Source organism: Molothrus aeneus, chromosome 23 (genome assembly GCF_037042795.1).
Source record: "Molothrus aeneus isolate 106 chromosome 23, BPBGC_Maene_1.0, whole genome shotgun sequence".
NCBI classification, from domain to species: Eukaryota; Metazoa; Chordata; class Aves; order Passeriformes; family Icteridae; genus Molothrus; species Molothrus aeneus.
Window position 1 is genome coordinate 2,250,673 of NC_089668.1, and position 6,544 is coordinate 2,257,216.

Consider the following 6,544-nt stretch of genomic DNA (forward strand, 5'->3'; position numbering starts at 1 on the left):
CCCCCCCTTCCCCGTCCCTTCCCCTTCCCGGGCTGGGCCGCGGCGGCGCGCGCGGGCGCGTGACCCGGCGGGGATCTCGCGAGATTTGCGGTTTGGGCGGGAGTGGGCGGGGGGACCGTGAGGGAGCGTGAGGGACGGGGTCAAATCGGGAGGGACAGGAACAGTGACAAACTGTGCGGGAGCGGGACAAACCTGAGGGACCGGAGCAAACCGGGAGGGACACGGAGCAAACCTGAGGGACCGTGAGGGACGAGGACAAACTGAGAGGGACAGGGACAAACCGTGAGGGACCAGGACAAACGGGGAGGCATCTCAGAGGTGACCGTGCCTTGAGGGGCAGCCAAGCTCTGGCTCTGTCATAAATCTGCCCTGTCCTAAACCCTCACCTGTCCAGCTTTAGGCCTCGTATTTAGTCTTCCAGTGTTTTTCCTGCTTTATTAAAACAACCCAAACAGGAATGCTGCATTGTTTTCCAAGCTTGTTTGCTTCTTTGTCAAGTATCCTCGTAATAAATTGTGTGGTAAATAAACTTGTTAAAGATGTTGGATAAAAATGCTTTAGGTGTGTGAGTTGCAATGAACCAATGAACTTTTTTTTTTCACACCAGGATTTGGCATTTTCTGGGATTTTTTTTAATAGGAGTTAGTTTGAAATGGAATTTAAATATATCCAGTGTTCCTGAGTTGACTCACTCCCAGAGTCCCATTATGTAGCTTAAGTATATCTGCCCACAAAAGAAGAAAAAGAACTATTTTACATATCTGGGAGACCACAGAGTTCTGATTGTTCACACTGTGGGAGAAAAATATTCCTGAAATCGACTTAAATAGATAAAGGAATTAGAGATCCTTTTTCTCTCTGAGTGGAGACTCAAAGCAGCTGATAATCAGAAAAAAAAACCCCAAAAAGCAGCACCAAAGGGAGGGGAAGAAAAGGCTGTCTTGACATTCCCATCAAATTCTTCAGTTCTGGAACGAGATCCAATGGGAATAATGAGGAAAATTAGTGAGGGGATTTATATTTTCATGAGGAAAATTAGTGAGGGGATTTATATTTTCCTTTTAAGCTTTTCCTCGAAGCCACAGAGGGCTGGAGCTGCTGCTGCCTCATTCCCAGCCCCTCATTTAGGAATTGCCATCTCCTTTCCTGCAGGGATCCCATCCCAAAGATCCTCCAGGATCCTTTCCCCATGGGACAGTTTCATCCTGTGGATCCTCACAATTCCATGGAGGAACCCAAGGAATTTATTCCCACATAGATGTATGGAATATATATATATATATATATATATATATATATATGTAGTCTCTGGAATTCTGCTTTAATGGATTGATTATATCAATTAATAGATCAGTTAAGTAATTTTTTTGCATTTCCAACAGAATTTTTTTGCCTTTCTGCACATCCATTTACCTGCAACTCCACCAGGGTACCCCTGGCAGTGCAATCCCAGGGATCATCCAGGGACATTCCAGTGAATCCTCCCTCAGCACAGGAAGATTTTTCTCCTGCCATCCTGGAGCTGCTTCAAGCCAAAGTCTGTGCCCTGCTCCTGCCAGCTCTCCCAATTCCCAGATTTCCTGGCTCCAGGACACACTGAGAGGTGATTCATGCTTGCCTCAGGATTTCTCCCATTAAAAAAAATTCCCTTTTCCTTAGGAGTGACTCCCATCTTTTTGCCTCCTCATTGTCCTTCTGGTGGCCCAATTTGCAGCCTGGCCAAGTTTCTTTTTTTAAAATAGCGTTTTTAATATCATTGTTCAGGTTATAAAAATAAATCCCTTGAAATATTGTTTGGGATGAGAAAGGAAAGTCAGATCCCACGGGACTGCTGCACTTCCAGTCACCCTTCCCAAAATTGATGGCTGGGTCTGCCCTGCTAAAGGACAAAATCCCATTCCCTGCAAGCAAAGGGAATTTGGGATTTGTGGTTTTTGAGGAAGAAATGGAGGAAATGGGACAAATTTCTGTGTCCTCCATGGGCTGGGAGCTCGGCTGGCCCGGAGGCTCCGTGCTGGCACTGGAGTGGGAAATGTCTCACAGCGAAATTCCTGCAGTTTTATTGGAACTCTTGAGGCTGAGGGCACTTGCAAGGCAGCCAAGAGAAATAAAAGTCGGGATCGTGGAGCGGTTTGGGTTGGAAGGACATTCAGCATCACCCAATTCCACCTCCTTCCCACTATCCCAGCTTGCTCCAGCCTGGAATTGAGCCCTTCCCAGGATGGGGCAGCCACCCTGGAAATCCATTCCCCACCCTTACGTCTGCTCCACTTTGGGGTGGTTTTGTTTTGAATTCCCGAATTTCTGAGCCATTTCCTTCTGATCCATCCCCACAATTCCCTGGAAAACGCCTCATTTATTAATTAATTACCCAGCACTGCTGCTGCTGCTGCTGCCAGGCCCAGCTGTCAGAGCACCCAGCTTGGATCCAGCCCCTCTCCAGGGATTTCTGGACAATCCCCCCTTGCTCCTCCTCCTCCTCCTCCTCCTCCTCTTGCCGCGGATCCTTTTGTGCGGCTCTGTTTCCTCCCCACCTGCTCCCTTTCCCAGCAGCAATGGATCCATTGTCTGGAGCTGCTCTGCTTTTCCCACAGGGATTGCAGCTCCACAGAGCTCCCTGTCAGCCTGCCCAGAACGTGCGGGAGCCAAGGAAAACAAGAAACAGGGAGGAAAAAAAGAAAGGAGAAAGTGATTTAGCAGGAATTTGGATGAGTTTGGACCCATCCAGCACCTTCCACCTGCTCATGCCATCCCTCCAACGCTTCCCACTGCACCCCAGAGCTGGATTTGGGAGCTGTGGATTTGTTTGGTGTGGAGGAAAATCAGCTCGGAGCAGCAGGAACCAGGCTGGCCCTTCCCAGCTCAGCCCCCGCCATCCCCCGGGATTCCCGTTCCAGCAGCACTCTGGATTTATCCCAAACAAGCTGTTGCTTTGGGGCAGAAATCCACAGGAGGCACGGGAAAACCTGGATAGAAATTCTTTCTGGACATGGACACGCAGCTTTGTGGGTCTGCAGGGAAAAAGGGGCCATTTAGGGCCAGGTTTTGGGGCCTGACCCTTTGTGCCACATTCCCAGCTGGAAGTGCCACCTCCCACCTGCTGTCTGTCCTAGCTGGGATGATCCATATAATATTTGAGGATATTTAAGGATATTTAGGAATATATCTGTGCCTGGACACTGATTTTTTTAACCCTTCTGCTTTGAAATGGAACCCCTGGGAAGATAATTTGAGCTATGGGTGTTGCCAGAGGATCCCTCGGGAGCCCAAAATTCCTGAGGGATGATCCAGGATCAACTCTGGGCTTGTGGGTTCCCTTTTGTGCTCAGGTTTGAACCTGTGTTCTGGGAAATCTTACCTTTTCTGCTCCAGATGGGAATTCCCAAAGGAATCCTGCTCTCCCTCATTCTCCCAGCCCTCATTTCCTAAGGAAGAGCTGACAGGAATCAGGAAAATCCCCCAAAACTTTAGGATCAGCACTGGCAGCTGAGATACTCATCCTGATGCTGACTGGGAAGCCTCATTCCCAATATTCCCACTTTGCTGGGGAGAGGATTTCCCAGGAGAGCACTTCCTGCCCAGTGCAACGCCCTGGCTGTCCCAGTATCCAACTGGTGAGCACTGGTGACCTGATTGCTCCTGCCAGGAGATTTTCCAGGTCTCCACATGGCTCCTGCTCCTGCCAGAAGTGGGACACGGCCTCCGGCAGGGAAGGAGCTGACCCAGCTCCAGAACTCATCCCACTGGGCACTTCCAGAGGGGCCAGGGCTCACCCCACAGCCAGGGCAGGGACTGGCACCATCCCAGGGCAGGGTTATTCCCCCTTGGGATTCCAAATCCTGCCCTAAACCAGCCCATTTCCATAACCCTTCTCCAGGTGCAGCTTCTCCTTCCCCGAATGCAGCTGCAGGACCTCCAGAGCAGCCTCAGGGCCTCCAGGACAGCCCCAGAGCAGCTCCAGGATCCTTTTGGGAAATCTCAGTCCTCTGGAGAGCTCCAGGAACCTCCTGGGAAGTCCCAAAATCTCCTGGGGAGCCCTGGGATGCCCCAGAACAGCTCCGGGAGCCTCCTGGGAAGGCTCAGTCTTCTGGAAAGCTCCAAGAGAGTCTTGGGAAACACCAGGATACCCCAGAAAAGCTCCAAGACTCTCCAGAGCAGCTCCAGGACCCTTCTGGGCAGCCCCAGAATTCTGTGGGCAGCCCCAGGATGCCCCAGAGCAGCTCCAGGATCCTTTTGGGAAATCTCAGTCCTCTGGGAAGCTCCAGGACCCTCCTGGGCAGCCCCAGGACATCCGTGGGAAGCTCCAGGAGGCTCCAAAGCAGCTCCAGGACCCTCCTGGAAAGCCCCAACACCTTCCCAAAAAGCTCCAGGACCCTCCTGGGAAGCTCCAGCACCTCCCTTGGGCAGCTTCAGGACATTTCTGGGAAGCTCCAGGATGCCCCAGAGCAGCTCCAGGACCCTCCTGGGAAGCCTCAGCCCTCTGGAAAACTTCAGGACCTCCCTGAGAAGTCCCAAAATCCCCTGGGAAGCCCCAGGACGTCCCAGAGCAGCCCCAGAGCCCCGACATTCCCACCCTTTCCCAGTGTCTCCCTCCCCATTCCCTCCTCCTCTCTCCAGGACCCATCCTTGAGCATTTCCCACCCTATCCCAAGGAATGGCAGCTCGTGGCACCCACGGGGGCTGCAGATGCCGGGGTCACCCTCACAGGCTCCCCCACCTCCACCCAGCGGGATCATCCCTGTCCCCACCCTGAGCCGAGCCTGGGAATCCTCTTAGGGCAGTTGGAGCGGGATAATCGCGTTAAGCCGCCCCGTGGTGCCGGCACAAACCCAAAAGGGAAAGCAGGAGGTGCCGAGGAGCCGGCAAAGCTGAGCTCCTTAAGGAATTAAGAGACATTGGAGATGGGAGAGCTCTGATGGGATCTCAGGACAAGGCTGAGCTTTGGGGTTTGTCCACCCAGGGAGGCGATTCCCAGGAAATTGGTGCCACGCAGCCCCAGCCTGGAATCTGCAGCGCCGGAGCCTTCCCAGTGTGAGGCTGGTGATCCCAGAAAAACCAAAGGGAGCAAAAAACTTCCAACGGAACGGAGAACTCCAGTCACTCCAGCCACTCCTATCATCAAAAAGCAGCTGGGAAAAAAAATCCCACAGAGAATCTTTTAGGGACGTTGTTTTCATTATCTCTTCCCCCCGACAATGTGTTCCCAGGGGTGGCACTTCCTCCACAAAGCTGGAAATTTCATGGAATAGCCTTCCCTGCTGGGAGAATTCCAGCTGGTTTTCCAAACTCTTCCTCACCAAGGCCCCTCTGGACAACCTCCCTCCTCCCTGAGTTTGTTTATATGCTTTGAATCCCGTTAGGAAACCATCTCCCTCCTTCAGCGCTGGTTTATCCAAGTTTCCATATTTAGTTCTTTCAGCTATTCCTGTTCCTGAACCAGCTTTCCTGCTGCATCCCAGTTTTTCCCTCCAGCACAGGAGGGAATTATCCCTCATCCTCCCTGCACCGATGGATGCTTGCACTCACTGAGCCACCCCGATCCCAAATCTCTCCCCAGCCAGGCCCTAATCCCAGCACTGGGAATGCCCCGTGCAGCCCCAGGTGCTGCCCATGGGATGGGGAGCTGGGAATTGCGGGATTTTAGGGAGGGACAGAGTTAAAGGCGGTGAAGGAGGCTTTGCTCCTGGCACGTGGCTCCATGTCAGCCGGCAGAGGCAACGCAGGGAGAGGAGGAATTCACCCCGGAGGAATTCACCGGGAGCAGGGAGACGCTGCCTAGAGGGAAATCGGTGTTTGGATCCCGGCAGCCAAGGTGAGTCCAAGGGCAGTGCTGGAACCGCCGCCTCTGCGCCCAAACCTCCTCCCTCACCAGCATCCAGGGCACCCCAGTGTCCCCACGGTGTCCCCATGGTGTCCCCATGGTGTCCCCACGGTGTCCCCATGGCTGCTGCAGTGGGATTCCCAAAGCCCAGCTGAGCAGGATCAGCTGGGGGCTCCGGCTCCGAGGTCCTGGGGCTCTGGCTGGGGACCCTTGGGGTCCAGGGGACAGCAGGGAAGGGGATGGCGACTGCTCTTGGGGTCCAGCTGGGACAGAAGGGGCAGGTGGCAGCTCCAGAGTCCAACTGGTGGCTGGAGGGCCCAGCTGGAGGGTTTTGAGCTGCAGCTGGGGGGGTCTGGGGTCTGGCTGGGGGCTTTGGGGTTTGTTTGACGGGTGTAGGGTCCAGTTGTTTGGTGTAGGGTCCAACTGGAGGCTCTTGGGGTCCCATTGATGGGTGTAGGCTCTGGCTGGGGGCTCTTGGGCTCCAATTAATGGGTGCAAAGTCCAATTGATGGGTGTAGGGTTCAACCTGAGGCTTTTGGGGTCCAGCTGATGGGTGTAGGGTCCAACTGGAGGCTCTTGGGGTTTGGTTAATGGGTGTCGGGTCCAGCTGATGGGTATAGGGTGCAGCTGGAGCCTCTTGGGGTTCAAGTGATGGCTGTAGGGTCTGATTGAAGGCTGCAGACTCCATCTGGTACCTCTTGGGGTTCAATTGCTGGGTGTAGG